Below are 17,536 nucleotides of genomic sequence, written 5' to 3' on the forward strand. Positions count from 1 at the left end.
AGAGTGAAAACGGATGGGTGGATGACAGAAAATGGTGCAGTGAGGCCTCTGATTTTTATTCACCAAAGACTCACCTCTGGGAACTGCCTGTCTAAGTCTGAATGCATGGACAGTCGGCTGGCTGTGTGCAGAAAAAGCTATTATACATCTCTCCTCTCTCCTGGCACAGCATCCTGTGCTGAAAGAGGCATGATGCACCCTGTTACACTCCATCATTCATTCATTCTGTGCCCTCTAAACGAGGCTGCTGAAATCGTTTTCAACACCACCAATTAAATGTGGGCATACAAAAGGACCTCGACATAATTGAATGATGAGCTTAGTGTGAAGAATTGCTGATCTCAGTTCAGTTTTTTGGCAAAAAAATATTTCTCTGATTGTACCTTCAGGGCTGAAAATTCAAGAATAGTTTGTGGGAACATCTATGTGCTGAAATGAGAGGCCACTCTGGCTCATATCAGGAAAGCAAGGTCACTATTCTGTTCATTTGGCAGGAGGTACACAATGCTGTACTCTGTCCAGTAAAGGAATGTATAGCAGCATTCATGAATCATTCTAACCTAATTTTCTTCTGCGTGGATCCGCTCTGACAACAGATGCATGACGCACTTCATCAGGAGCTTGTATTGATTATATGTCCGCTTCTCTCCCTGATTATTGATCTAGGTGGAGTAGCTTGTGGTTTTGTTAAATTAATATAGAATTTAACTCAAATCTTTTATTCAGTTGGAAGTTTCTCATTAATATTTTAACTTTAAACTAATAACCTCACAAACTGTCAGTTTAACTGTGCAACTGTGTTTTTTTTTTTCTTTTCTTCAGTTGAGGTGGGATTAAAAGTTTATTCAGCAACATAAAGTGAACAGTTTGATCACTCAGGCAGAGCTTACAAAGTCAAAGAAACAATAAGTGCTTCAGAATGCATTAACTTTGACTAATTCTGTGCAAGGTGTGAAACTAATTAGACATTCCTGAAATACAATGGAATTAACTGAACTTCTTTGCAGTCGCCACCTCTTTTGTTCTCTAAATCTAAAACATGTGCATGCTGACCCATATTAAACAGCAATGCTAATATTAATGCCAGTTTTTAATTTGAAGAACATGCCTGGATTAGCAGGCCTGTTGGAGGGCTGGTGGATGGTAGAGGGGGTGGAGTCATGGGTTTGAGTCACAATGTAGCCAGTATGATAAAATACACATTACAGTACAGCAATACTGTTACAACAAATATTTATCAGTATGTTGTACCACAATTTCCTCTGCAAATACACATCCATGCTTTAAATACCATGATCTCAACTGACGTTAAAGTTAATCATCAGCATGGCAACGTTTACGTACAATGCCTGCGTCACTGGATGCATTATGAAGAGTCATGCTACACACACACACTCGCATACTGACCAAGTTACAGCTGCTATGGCAACTGGATCACAATCCTTCTCTTCTTTTTCTGTGAAGAAGCTGTGAGTGTAGAAACATTGTACTTTTATAATTTTTCAGTTTCTATTGAGTTTCTGCAAGACATAATATTTCCCTGTTGTGCTTTCCTGTTTTCATTTCTGCCCTCTAAACAAAGCTGATCCTGTTTCAGTTGTGTCGGTTGTGCGGTCAAACGTTTGGGCCACTTTTCCTCATTCCAGATTTGCTAAACAAATAACTTTGGGTCAAACAAATGTGGTGTAATTTATGCACATGTACCACAGCTTGCGATCTTGTGGTCTGGCTTATAGAGTACATCAATTACTCAAATATCACTAACGTTCATTTTGTTGTGGCTGTAACAAAGTCTCTTTTGTTGTTTTTTTTTTCTTTCTCTCCTGCAAATAGTTAACAAACCTGTTGACCTACCTGCTGTGTCACCCCTCCCCTCTCTCATTAACAGTAATGTCAGTGCAGATTCATAAGCAAGCTGCACTTGGAGCTTTTGTTTAAATCTGAACACAGAATAATGTGACACATCATTGTGTTTATTATTGTTCAACCTCTTACATAACTTGCAAAATGCTATTTCAAAGTCTTCTCCACAGAGCTGTTGTGAGCAGTGGATAATAGAAATGATTAAATTAAAATGATCTCTGCCTCTGTGGGGGAATAAATCTGGTGGTAAATCTCAAAGGAAAACAGACGTTGCTATGTTTCTTTGAAATCGTCCTTATGTAATCTATAATAGATAATAGATAATAAGCCTGCATATGTTGAAAGAGAACAAGTGGAGGAAGTACCTGTGCAAATGTAACATGGCAAACAGCAGATTGCACATTATAATGAATATGTGATATATATTAAAAAAACTGTCCATTGATTTGTCACATGTTGTTGTTGCTAACTTATGTAGTGTGGACTGGAGGTCCATTGCTACACACAATTACATGGTGTCTGCAGCTGTCCACACTGCACTTATAATCCATCCTCTCTTGAGCCATTCATTCAATATGCCACTAGAGCTCCTGTCACCTGTCAGCCCAAACTGCTAAAGAATTTATCATTACAAATTACTATCTCCTCGATTTTCTTCACTACGCCTCCTCTGTGCCTCCTCCTTCACCGGAAACATGACATAATTGTAACATTTGTTTTTTTCCTACCACAGACAATACCACATGTTTAGAGATGTCTGGGAGGGTAGGTGTAAACAGTTCACACCAGTCCATCATAGATCATCAACCCTGCATGAGGCCAGGTCCACGAATCACCAAGGAGGTGTTAAAGACAAACACACACATAACACCAATCTCGCCAACACATACACCCACATCCCCACTTACTTAGGCAGTATAACAGTGTGGGGTACAGGGTGCTGTGAAGCCAGCAGGGGGGCTGGGCTTAAGAAAAAAAACACTCAGGCTGACTAAAAACTAATGACTGTTTTAAAATAGTAAACACTGCAAATCACATTGAACTTGTTTGTAGGCATGGACATAAAGACAGTCTGACTTGCAAGGCTTTAGAAATCTGTGACATCAGTGGGGGGAGGGAGGGTTAAGTGAAATACAGGTTAACCCTACTTAAGGGTCACTAAGCTTTATGTAAAGTTGGAGAGTCTTGGCTTCTGTGCTGTCCACAATGCTAAGCTAGCTGCTTCATTGTAATTAAAAAATAAATCACCTCATTAGTTTCTGTACTTTGTTTGATTTTGTGTGTATGCCTTGCTATTTAGACACAAGGCTGACATGCAATAGCAACAATGCAACCTATTGACACAATGGGTGACTTTAAAGGTGCATTTGTGTACACTATTAGAAGCAGGATTTTCCAAGCTACTGTTTTTAGCTGTGCACCTGGGATTATACAAGACTCAGCATGATTCTCAGGATGAAAATGCAGGAACCTACTTCTGGAAAACACATCAGAGGGGGGAGAGAGAGGGGGAGAGAGAGGGAGGCAGGTGGTCACTGGAGAAAACATTAGAGACTCCTCTCAGCAAAAATAACAACCCCATCGTCACTTGCACACACTCACACAATCCATAAGCCTATGGGAGAAATGCAATAATAATCTAGACCCATACTAACAAATGAATCGACTATAAACATTAACACACACAAGCACACATTAAACCTCACACATGGTCGAATATGTGGGAGAAATAAGCACTCTGGATATGAATATGGATTAACGCTGGATGACTCACCAAGGCGCACACTTGCAATGTGATTATGGGTTGTCGCATTACCATGGCAACACATCCTGTAATGTGCTAATGCCTCATTTCTGTGTTCTGAGAGAGTGTGTGTGTTTGTTTGTGTGTCAGTGGGTGGAAGGTGACAGTAATGTCACACTTGTCCTTAATTGCGCAAAGTCAGACAGCACAGATATTTTTAATGTGACCCGGGGGTTGCACAGTGTGAGATTCACTGGAAAGGAAAAGCTGCTATGAAATGACAATGACAGCATGTTACTAAATTTTATGTTGATACTGACTGACGAAGATTTGTAGAAATTCCGTCAGTGTGACATGTGTATTGTTTAACCAGGAACCTTGAACAGCTAACTTTAATGCTACACTGAAAAGATGTTAGATACACCTGCTGCATCAACCTGCATCTACACTTTGTTCCCTCATTCTGTGATGAATGTCACTATTGGGTGCTACTGCTGTTAGCAGCATAGAAAGTTGACATCTCTGCTCTGCTGAGTTGCTTCTCTAACAGTTGTCAGACAGCAGCAACAACAAACCAGCTGCTGATGTAGGCACTGATTCAGGTTCTCCTTTAGAGGTCAAGAATCACTTTGACAACAAGCGATTGTTTTTTAGGAACTTCCATTTATATTCTGGCACTGCTGTGATTGATATAGTCATGGCACAATGTATAGCAGGTGGATTTATTTTTTAGCATAGACCCAATTTATATAATTCCATAAGCTCCATGACTCCAGAATGTATTCATTTCTTTTATGCAGAAGTTGCATATATATAACATATATACACACATATATATCTACACACCTGCCGCGTTATCAGTTGCAGACAGCTTGTGTGTCACACAACGTGAGTGAAGGCGTGTGATTTACACACGTGTGATATGTAATCAAGATAGGCTATGTCAACATAAAAAAAGATGAATTATAGCTGTAGACGAGGTAGGTGAACCCTTTACTGTGATAAAGTAATAAAGACATTGCAATTGTTTTGTGAGCTAAGCCGCACTTGCTGCACTAGGGCTGAACGATCTATCGTTTTAGACCGAAAATTGCGATCTCAGACAACGATTTTGAGATCGTCAAAGCCACGGTTTTTTGAATCTGAATCAGGTTTTGTTTTGTCAAATGCTATGGCTGAAAACAAAAAGAAAATGGAGGAACTGGTCCCTAAAACGAACTCCACTTTTTTGTTCGGTACTAATACTGAGTGCACGTTATTAGAGTTTACTTTTAGATCTACTGAGTTTTTGAGAAGTGACAGGTGTGTAGGCCACACACAAGTAGCAAGTGAGTAGGCTACCTGAAGTCATTTACACAGAAACATGCAAATTATTGTCAATGTAAAAACAAATCGTGATAAAATCGTGATCGTGATTTTATCATTAAAGAATCGTGATATAAAAATTTTGCCATATCACCCACCCCTAGGTAGGGATGCACCGATCCACATTTTTTCACTTTCGATCCGATTCCGATACCTGAATTTGGATATCTGCCGATACCGATAGTATTCCGATACCATAGCTCTATTTGCTCTATATCACTATGATTATTATCATTATTGTTGATTTTACGAGGCTGTAATAAACTTCTCTCCAAAAAGCAACTTGAGCTAAGTATGAGGTTAGAAAACGGCAGAAATCCCATCCTGAAAACAAATATGCAACTTTAAGGGTTTAAATGGATATTTATTTAAATTCTATGTGTATCTGAATCAACCCAATGCACTGTGAGACTTATCAGTGACATTGGGCAGACATCTGAAGTCCAAATATCTGTGGTAAAGCTCAGGGCTGGAACTCCTTTTAGCTTATCGGCTAACTTGGTTGACACTCTGTTGTACAGTTCAGGTAGCGCCGTCTCTGACAAATATCTCCTGGACGGTAAACTATACCTGGGCTGCAAGTGTTCAATCAGGCTGCGAAACCCCTCGTTTTCCACCACTGATAAGGGTTGGTCATCAAGTACGATGAAGTTGAGCAACTTCTCTGTAATCCCTTTGGCTTTTACGTTGTCTGCTGGAAGTTTATTTTGCCTTTTGAATGATTCCAGAAGTGATTCTTGGCGGCTCTTCTCTTCTTTCTGCCCCCTGGTTAAAAAGTCCTCGTGCTCTCTCGAGTGGTGCTTTTTCAGGTGTTTAATTATATTTGTAGTGTTGAACGTCGCAACGGAGGTTCCACCTCTCGGAACGATGGCTTTGCAAACATTGCACGTTGCTGTCTTACTTTGTGGCGTTTCGACCGTAAAATATTTCCACACAGCGGACATGTTGTATGGCGCTCAATGCTTAAACTGCTACTTGCAAACTGAAGAGGATTTCCTTAAAGGAGGCGTGTCATCTCTGTCAGTGTCTCATTGGAGCACAGACACGTCACCTAGCCCGGGATCACGTGTGAGTCATTAACTCTGGATCGGAAATTTCTCCAGGTTGGATCGGAAATTTCCGATCCGTTAATTAAGCTGGTATCGGAACCCGATACCGATACTGGATCGGATCGGCCCCATCCCTACCCCTAGGTATGATGTAAGTTTCTGTGATCTTTGGAAAGTGTGCATGTGCACCAAAACTTGATTTGAAAAAAATTGTGGATGAAATCGAAATCGCAATATTTGCCAGAAAAATCGCAATTCAATTTATTCTTAAAATCGTTCAGCCCTATGCTGCACTGACACTGAAAGCAGAACAGCAGATATCCAAAGATTTACATTTACAGCAGATAAGAGTATGACTTTCATGCAGGACCGGGTTGTACCTGCCAACATTAGCCTGGAGTTTTTGCAACTTTTCTGAGTGGGAGTGATGACTACTTACAGGGAAATCTACAAAGAACATTTTAGAGCTTGACACAGACTGATACACACTCCCTGACTGAAACTCTATTCAAACCTCCGCTCAGACTCAGAGTTAATCTGTAACACTTTTATAGAGATTTATTGTGTGTCGGTATGGCTGTAAATACCAGCTTTGTGGATAGGAGTAGGAATAATAATTAACAAGATTTTCTTTATAAATGCAAGTAGGTGGGAATCTGTTATTCAACAAAAGTTACATTGTGTGGACAACAATGTCTTATATAACCCTTGTCAGCATGTTTAAAATTGTTGAGCATCCTCAAATCCTCAATGTAAGGGGATGACAATGTAAACATGGCCTGCACTTGAACTCTTATTTTCTATTTTAGTTTGTTATATGAGCATTTCTTTCATTTTGCACACAAATGCAACAAAATCAGTAACAAAAACACCTCAACTCATTTGTATTTTGGGGGGTGTCACTATAGATTACTATGATGTTTGCAGAATTAGTCACACTTCATGTGTTTTAGCGACTGATGACATTTCTTAAAATAATGGGTTGCCAACTTAAGTCTACTTTTAGCCACCGACAGCTTTTCACTTCCCTCTTTTTATTCCACTGAATCCAATCAAGCTGCAACACAATTGGTCAAAGTAGTAACTACACTCATAAAGAAAATGGTGAAGAACAGACCAGCAGAGATAAGAGCAGACCAACAACGTTTTTGTGTGCAAACAACAGCAGCAGACATAAAATAGTAATAAATACTAGACTTATCTGTCAGCCGTCATACATTACAACTCTGCACACTTAAACTATCTACAGTCAACTATGTTCCAGTCAGTTCAGACAAATCATGAGTGATAAGCTGTTTCGATTGCCTTTATGTGTTTTTTCTAGTTCCTGTTGTCCTCACCGTTTCTTAATGTTACTATGACACACTGCTAGTTTTACTCTGCATTCTGGTAAACCCTAAAAAGATTACAGGTAAACCCAGCGTCATCCCGCACAGAAACCTTTCGGTTTTTCAAGAAAAAGTTACTTCTCACTTTGGTTTCACCTCCACGCCACCATACACACCTCTTCAAACATGCACTACACAGTTCAAAGACAGTGGGGTTCTCTAGGATCTCCTTATTAAAAGTCTGATTACAAATTCACACAGTGGGTTGTTCTGACGAAGGCGGCAGTCGTGGGACAGCCCCGCACTTCATTGAAACTCACATTAAAGGGCATTATCAAAAGCAGTGGAGGCTGCTGCGGGGACATCCAGAGATGGGGAGCGGGATGTTTTGCTGACTAAAAGAACTATTGTTGTCCTCCTCCTCCACAGTTTTTAAAGTGACAACTGTTTGCCATATTATTAAATGCCAGAGTGACTTATCTAGTTCCTGCTTGCAGAATTTCCCTTAACAGTGCTGGTGCTGTTACAGGGTCACAGAGGGTAAAAACCACAAGTGAAAATGCCTTAATGTGAGCTAACCCAGAGCTACATCTATGCTACTGCTAACTAATGGAATATTGATCTTTGTAAAGACGAATCTCATGACAGTCAGTTGGTTTTTACTTCAGTCCGACTACAGGTCACCATCTCTGCCTGCTTCCCAAATGTCTCTGGTTCTTAGACCTAATGTTCATTGTGGATTGTATATAACAAAAGCACATCACAACACCCTTTTTATGTCCTAAATGAGAATAAATGAAACAATAATATTTTAATTAAAATGTTTAAAGCGCAACCATATGACTGCAAAAAAACATAAACAATGTCAACTGTATGCCAACACCATAATTACTTACAGACCTCATTAAGACGTTTTGTATACATAATAGACTGTATTGATCTTTTGTTAATTTCCTCCTAGCACTGATAAACTACACTCCTTGAAAGATAAACAAACTTATTCCGTGCATGACTCGTAGCAGTTGATCTCAACCACAGTATCCTGTTTCTCAGAGCTTGGGATGGCATCCAAAGAGAGCGGTAGAGAGAAAAATCATTCATCATGGTTTCAGCTTGAGGGGCTCATGGGGTCCAAGACCTCTACTGTAGTAAACAAAGTCATACAAATATTCAAGCTGTCAGCACAGGAGAGCTTGAAATATAGTACAATAATCCCATTATTACAGCTCACTGAGTTTGCTTCCAGTCAGTCAGTCAGGTTGTGGGTTTTCCCCTCATTCCTCCTGGATTAAATTAATTTCTTCTTATCTCTTCATGTGTATGTTGTAGACAGCGCTGTAGTGTGTTGTTGTTCCTGATATCCACAAAATGTTTGGCTTCATATATGGTCCTAAAACGGTCATGCCATTGAATCTGGTACATGAACCATGTTTGTTTACCTTTAACTAAATAAAGAGAAAGAGAGTAGGTGCCTCATCTGTGCTTCTATGTAAATTTAGACAGAATAAAAAGGGGGATTTTATCTACAGTTGCTTCTCATAAATTATTTTTTCACCCAAGTATGACAATAAAGGTACTTCCCATTCGGTAAATCAAACGTGGTCCCAGGAAGATAAATCTGGACTTGAACCTGAAGTCTGGCATTTGTTTTAATGTGTGCTTTTTATCTGAGCTGAACTTTGTATTATAGTAAAACCTCTGTGCGTGTGTGTGCGTGTGTGTGTGTCTCTGCGGTAGTCAAATGATCCACAGTCTGGGAATTCCCCTCTTATCTGTCAGTCTGGCGTGGAGTCTCTTTTTAAGACTAATGTTTGGGTTAGTAGAGAGCAGAAAGAGAAATGGTGAAAGGAAAGAGAGGAAGAGAAACACAGCTAAAGAAAGTGTGCTCTTTTCTCTTAATCTGCATAAAGATCAATTAGCAGTATTATTTTATAAGACCATAAGACCAAACGTTTTTATTTTCTTATCTCGAGTTCAAATTAGGGACTGATAAAGCCTCTTTTTCCCCCTGTACAGCCCCCACAGAGAAATGGACACAGCACAAAGTGTCCCATTGAGACGTGTGACAGGGCCCGGAGTGCTGGGTCCTACAACAGGCTCTTATTCTACAACAGATGAACTGGAACTCAAACATACTTGTAGTAGGAGGCTTTTCAGTGTCTTGATTGTCAAACAGCCTTTAGCGAATGTATGGAGAAAGGGAAAAAAATGCTTGTGTTGAAGCTTACAAAAACACTCCACTGAGAGAGGGGGAAACGCCTCAAAGAGGCCAGACATAAATCTGATTTTGTGATGTCTGAGCTGCTAGATCAAACAAGTAATTATGTCCATATACTGAGATTAAATTTGAGATTTTTTTTTTGTAAATTCCAAGCAAAAAAATCCCTCGTGGTTTTTCACACTTCCACCACATGCTCTAAAACCACATTTTACAAGTTAAATACTGCAGATTCCCCTTGTGATTGTAGCATATGATGGTGATCACGTGCAGAGGTTTTCACTCAGAGATCATGTGATATATTCCATTATGTGCTAAGCTAGCTCTTAGACTGAAAGGTGATAAAATTGCTGCTTCACTGTGACAACATTTTCACTCGTGCTTTTAGTTTTGGTGCTGCTCATGTGAATAGCTGGCTTGAATGACCTTGAACAGCTGTCATATGAGCAGAGGAGCTGCTGATCTGCCTGTTGTCAATGATCTCATTCAGCTAAAGTATGAGTTGTCTGTCCCTTCCTGCCTCATGTCACATGAGTCTTATTGACCACAGCATGATCAGACTGGTTTCTTAAACTTCACTTTTACTGCAAGAATTGTTGAATCACACAGCTGTTATTATACACCCTAGCAGCCACGTAGTAATCGATATAAACTGCCTGTGTGATCAGTTTACAGTGCATGCCCTAAGAAATCCCTTCAGAAAACTTCATTGCATCCTCTGCTTTACTGTCTTCTGGCCATCTGTTTCCCAGTGCTGTGCTTTTCTGTCTAGTCAGCAAACTCTTTTCCTACCAAAGACATTAGTGGATTAACAGTCTCTCACACAAGGTGTCTCCACATAATTCAAGGGTGTGTACATGCTGTTTGCAGAAAGATAAGGAATGCTGTCTCATTGGCAAAGAAGAATAAACTACTGGAACCACCAGGCAAGGACAATGTACAATCAGTGTAAGAGACATAGAAAACGAATATGTATTTATTGTCCCCTCATTGGAGCTGTTGCTAGAACTATGTCTGTGTAGACTCTTATTTATCGTATTTATCATGTTATGTCCAACACCCACATATAATTATGCTACGAGTCCAGTTGCCTCAACTCTAAACTCTTTAATAGTTCACTAGAAACTGACTCTAACACACTGTCAGTTTGTAGATGGGGATCTGAGAACAATTCGTTTAACAAGTTTTGAAATTCACTGTGTGCGCGAAGCCACAAACTGTTTACGGTCTATACACATCGAGTATCACGTCCTAGCGATGGGGTCACACCTGTGTGAGTTTGTAACAGCAACTATCGGAAAAATAACAGATGAGTTTTTATTTTGTTGTGTCTTTCATGTTTGTTGTGTTGTGCAGGCACTATACTTAGCTTCCTCTACACCTGACAAACAGGAAGGCGTGTGTATTATGTGTGTGTGTGTGTGTGTGTGTGTGTGTGTGTGTGTGTGTGTGAGTTTATGTAGACCACAGGAAGTAAGATAATCATAGTTGAACTTTCCACGAAGTACGACCCACCTAACTATAGACCCTGTGACTTGTCAAGTCTATAAATAGATTATTTCTGTTTCCACACACTGGTTTATTGTCAGCTAGCGTGTGTAAGTGTGTGCAACACACACACACACACACACACACACACACTTATTCCCACACAGTCACTTTTGACTTGGCTCTCTACTCAAAGCCATCTGGCCAGTTTAGTGGTCATCAGCAGCACACTTGTATCAAAAGAATGGAACAACATTGATGTACGTTTACTGTTGCCAACCAGAAGTCTTTATAGAATTTATGTGCATATTTTTAAAATCTGCTTTATGTGTATACTGGCAGCATGAGAGATGTTGCAGGGAGCTCATGTCTTCTATAAAATACATACTACATAAATGAAAACTTGACAATGTTTTGGCACTGCAGCACTAATAGCCATGCTAGACACATTGGGTGACCATCAGGCCAACACATTCAACAACTTAAAACAGTACAGAATGTATACATGTGATGTCATAGGATGTGGAAGTGATTGTGGTTACACCCACTGAGTGGCAAAAAGTTTATGTGGCAGTGCTGTGTTGAAAACTGCAGCTCCACCCTATATCAAAAACAAGAAAACCCAGATATCGTTTTACAGACATCCAAAGAGAGAAGAAAAATATGTATGCTGCAATTAAACAATTGATATCCACTGACGTTGATTTGACTTTGGTTAAATGCTGTATTGATGACTAATTTTTTAAATATTTAGCTTATTTGTAGTATAGAGTGCCGCACTCTGATATAGTTCACATAAGTGAGATGTTCACCATGATACGCAGGGGCCTAGGTGTGAAGAGCTAAGGTTGCTATGGTGATTTGATGTTGGGATGTGAAATAAAGGAATAAAGGAGAAGCCGCTGCCTGATCATCATTTAGAGGTACTGTTTCCTGGAAAATACACAAATCAATAGATATTCATTGCTAGTAACACTGTGGTTGACTCAGACTAAGAAACTAGAAGCACCTTGAAAGCATTTCATCAGAACTAGTAAAAGAGAGATTTCAGGGAACCACAATAGGAAAATCCTGCAGATCTAAATCTAGGAAACAGCAGGAAACCAGGAAATAGGCTGTGTGACAACTGAGATCCTGATTATTTTTTTGTGAACAGATGATGCCTCATGAGGGAGTCATAATTTGGAGTGTTGAGGAGCTAGACTGGAAAGCCATGAACCTGAGAACTATGGGAAATGAATGTGCAGGTCTGAACAATGCATTAGGATCCACCAGGTCTGAAGCCGTGGGAAGGGAAGGAGGCTGATGAAACTGATGCAAATGACTCAGAAAGGCTTGTTCCTGAAAGGAAACAAGGGCTTGGGCTACGAAACTCACACAAGCCTCGGCTAGAAACCATGAGGAAAGGGCATTACAATGGCTCACACACACACATACATTCACACACATACATTCACACACATACTGAAGGGGGGCTGGGGAGAGAGAAAGCTCTTGAGAGAACAGAAGTTACTAATTAAGTAAAATTGTCCCTCAGCAGTTGGATGCCTGGCTCTCTCATCTGTCTCCCTGTCTCCAGATGTTTGACTTCCTCCAGCTTTTGACTTTGGTTTTAGTGCTGTTTCATGTTCTGTTGTCACAGCAGGGGATGTTGTGGCTGATCATTAGTAAGGATAAATAATGAGCCCAGCTGAAAGACCAAAGACAGAATAGAAAGGCAGAAAAACAGGAAGAATACATACATTAAGCTGAAGACATGAGACATGAGATCCACAACGCACATTTTTTGTAGATTCCAAAAGGCTCCTTCTGTATACAGGGGATAAAAGTCTATAGAAGACCACATCCTGTTTACGCTCATTCCAATTCATCATTAATTGGTCTTTAAAGAATATTAGTACTCACTCAAGACCATAAATTCTGTTTCTGTTGTTTAACTACTCCGAACAATAAAAGGAGGTGCTTAAGATGCAGTCAACCGGTTTTCGGGTACTTCTGCATATGGAAGCAAAGTACCAGAGCTTTCAAAGAAAACCAGCTCCCCTAATTATCATGATTACAGCAACAAGGTTGACATAAAATCTATTTATAGGACTTGTAGAATTTTTGTTTTCACAAAAGGTCATCTCAAGGAAAATTGATAACATGTAGAAGAACTGCATTCCAACAGACACTACATACCATAGGCAATTTAGAGGCACCACAGTCCACTGTGTGCTAACATTGCAAACCAAAAGCCAATAATGATTCACCATCCTCAAACCTTTTTCCTGTTTAAAATTCAGTTTGGAAATGCTAAAGCTTTTAGTGTAACTGATCAGACAATTGTCTGTATATGTTTTTCTCTGGAAAATGCTAGCTGCTTGTTAAATCATCTTTTAGCTGGTCTCGGATGTCTTTGTTGCCAATGTTACCACCTCCTACTTATAAATCCTATAAACAAAAGTATCAGATACAACTGTGAAAATCTTATATCTTATATTATATATATCTTATATATATAATCTTATATTTTAAAAAATGACTATTTGCAGCTAGCTTAGCTCTGCCACGCTTGCCTGTCTGGAGCTTGTGTGTCCACTGACACAAGACCAAACAAATATCAGCCTACTATGTGAATAGAAGTGATATTTAAGGCTCGGACATGATTCTGAAATGACTCAATCTTGGAAACAACTTCTCTCCTGCAGTCCTGATTCACTAAAACGTGGAGAGAATATTTTACTCTGGCAGCACATTCCCCTTGCCTTCCCTGTGCTTCATAATGGGAAACAGAGGGAGAATCGTAAAAGGAAAACACACATTTCCTGTAGGACTGCTGTGTGACGTACATGAGAGTGTGTGATGCACTCATTGTGGCCTTAACAGGCAGGAATGTGACATCAGTGAGAGGATCCCGCATGAAGGATAAGCCGCAGCCAGCACAAACCCACACTCACACACATCACAGCCAGAAAAAGATGTGGCCAAGGGTCAGTGAAACAGTAACAGAGCGAAGGGAAGAACATCCCCTCCCTATGGCAATGCCACCCACTTTGTCTGGCCTCACATTCCCTTCTTCAAAGATTTTATAGATCACAGCTGCAATTTTCCCGTAAATCTGAGGAGAAAAAGCAGTGCCACATAATAAGCAATAAGCACACAGGGAACATAATCACCTCAAGTGTTCTTTTAACTACCGTGACTCTATTTTAGACTGGCCCACTCCACAGCTAGCTCACAAAGCTAAAAATTTGGCACCCACTTTCACCCATGTGAGGAGTGACGAAAATCAATGGACAAAGAGTGGAAGAAACATTGGCACAAATGTGATTAGAGATATTTTTAGTGCCTCTGAGGTTCTTCAGAGAACCAATGACACCAATGGTTCTACCAGCTGTTGACTGTAATGCTGCATCAGAAATTAAATTGTATATTTAACTATGTATCCTACAACAAAAATGGCATCTCTTAATATAAATACAGATGGTATGATGATCTCTACATTGTGCAAAATAAGATAGACATAGGAAGGAGGTTTGTACAGGTTGTCTTGGATCTACTGATATTACGCAAATAGGAAATGTACTTAAATACATGTGTTAGATATTCAGGAATGTTAGTGTCAAAGAAGCTCAAAGTTTTTTTTTTACAACAAAGGATTGGCCTTGAGATCATGGGTGTGTCCTTGTACAAATAATCATATTTGTTTTGGGAGTGGGTGGGTGACCTCACCCTGAAAATGCATGATATCATATACGGGTATACTCTGAAGACAGCATCATATCTTTTGGTTACCAGAAAGACAGGCAGACCTAGTCATTGTGTGTCAACAGTGAATTCATGTGTAAGTCACATTCCCTCTCCGTGACACTGCAGAACTCCCTTACAGTGACAAAGTGGCCTCATTTAGATCAACCGATTTGGAAAACTCAATAGTGATAACTGATGACCCATCACACACTGTAATTTTTAATTAGTCAAAGAAAGACAGAAAGATGACTTTGCCAAACCCACGGGCTGAGAAAGCAATCATATTGCTGAGGGAAGTCTGGCATGGTGCCATTTAGGTGCAGCACTGTAGGTGTGTGCTCTTGAGGAAATGATTTAATGCTGAAATACAGAATCTAAACAGCTTACTGTTACTGTGTTTTCTGCTGTGGAGGTGATACAGTATATTTTCAGGATACATCCCAAACTCTTCAAGGACGCACATTTCTACAGACTTTTAAGCGTCTTTACAAAAAAAAAAAAAAAAAACAAGAAACAGTGAATTACTTCATTCTTATGGTGATTTGGGTGTTATTTTGAATTACATATCCCAAAACTCAAATCCTGTTGTCCTGTCTACATGATCTATATTGAAATATTGTGTTGCTGAGAGAATCACCCTGTAAACTTAGCAAAGCCCTGATCTAAGAAACACCTTCAATAAACATGTCTTTCATAACGTCAATCTCTGAGAAGGAAGAGGGTGTACAACATGGCCGAGCTAACGACCGTCCCCGAGCTAAAAAGACAGGTACTGAATCATAACAACAAACAGAGAGTGCTGCACTGTGCCAAGCTGGATGTGTGCGTGTGTATGCATGTGTGAGTGAGTGTACATCTGCCTGACAACCAGAGCTGTCTGCTGGTTACTCATGTGATGTACTCTGACTCAGTTTTGTTTATGTGTATGTTCTTTTGTGACCAAATGCCTGTCTGTACATACGCACATTAGTTAAGTAACAGATGTCAGATACAGTGGTGTCATTTCTCCATATCTCCGAAATATCCATGCAAATAAAAGCAATGATTGAAAGCACTGCTCTCTTATTCATTAATCATGAATCATTTTCGGCACTTTTGGGGTAACTGTAAGTAACTGTACTCTGTCTTTTCATGGTATTCGTAGCTATGGAAAAGAACATTTCTATGAATACAGGCTCAGATAACATGCACAGATACTGTGATACACTTGACAAGTCCTGACAACAATGTGAATCATTTGTTCACGTCAGAAACTCACAGCTGATGCTGTCAGTAAGACAGATTACAAGAAAAAGCATCCACAGCTACCAAAGCAAAACAGAGATTTCTTAGATGAAGACAAAACTTATACACAGGAGTGCGCATAACTTTTTTAGTGAGTTACTCAGGTGAGTATCAGGAGATGGTGTTTGGTACTCACCCCATATGTAGTGTGGTCTTAATAAGTGCAGTCTTCCTCACTGTCCTCTGCTTCAGCTTCCTGCATGGTAGATGATGAAGATGCTGCAGATGCACCTCCCTGTCTTTGGTTGAGCCTCCAATTAGCTGTCTATGTGCATCAGGGCTGAGAGATGAGCATGTGACAGACCTGCACTTGGTTTATTATTTATTATGTTGAGATGTGAGCAGAAGTGTGAACTGTCCATCCTCACATTCTCCAATGGTGCAGGAAAATGCAGCTGGTACTGCAGCAGCTTGACCACAAAGCAATTAAATGTCTGACAATATGGAACTCTGCAATCAGCTGGTTTTGCGCAGTTCTCCAGTGTGTGTATGCAGTGCACAAGGGAGTCTCCAACCACAGCAAGTTGACGGGAGTTTTGGCACAACCCTGTTGGGACGTGGACAGCAGCCCCATCTGTGCACACAGCGACCAACTTTGCTGTCCTGTCATCCAAGAATGTGTCCTTGAAAAGTCCGTCTGTTATGGCCTGCGCAGTTCGGTCAGCACCCACTTCAATCAGCCCAAGAAAGTCCGAGGTAAACTCTCCGTTGCTGGACACAGACACAAAGCAGGCCCCAAAATTGAGCAGACTGCAACTTGGCTCGTAACTTCTCTGCTTTCGGCGTGAGCGATCCGTGTGCCCCTGTACGTGAATCATTATGCACCTCCAACATTTACTCCCTGCCGCCTCACTATCACTATTTTATCCTCAGAATAAAATAAATAATAAAGACATGGGACGTGTGTGTTTAGCTTCATGGAAGACGAGGAAAAAAATATTAAACAGAGCTTGTCGCTGTTCTTCATTCAGCTTGTGGGCGACTAGACGTTTCTTCTCGGCTAGCTTGTTTATTAGCAATGGCTAGCGCCACATTCAAGAAAAGTCTTTTCTTCGGCTCTGGTTCCGGTTGGTGTTTCTTTGTAGGTGGCCAAACGTCTAAGAAGCTGCTTCATGTCTGTTGTTTTTTTAGACATCTCCGAAAGTAGGCAAAAAACAACATATATGAGGTTAGATGACAGTGGCGTTGATAACTTGACATTCAAGAACCCGAAGAAGGCTAGTAGCACAAGTGACGTCGCGCATGCGTACCTGATATGTGCACCCCTGCCAATACAAACTGCTGATGTGGATGCTAAACTTTGATTGAAAACACTGGGTTGTGTGTTATTTTTCTTGGAAAAGCAGAATCTATTTCTCGTAAAAACAGAATTTATTTTTCAATAAAAAAAAATAATTTTACTCAAGTGAATGTGCTTCTGTAGAATTTTGGTCAGGTTTCGGCAACAAAAACACTTAGGTTTAGG

Source organism: Parambassis ranga, chromosome 17, assembly GCF_900634625.1.
Source record: "Parambassis ranga chromosome 17, fParRan2.1, whole genome shotgun sequence".
Classification (NCBI taxonomy): domain Eukaryota; kingdom Metazoa; phylum Chordata; class Actinopteri; family Ambassidae; genus Parambassis; species Parambassis ranga.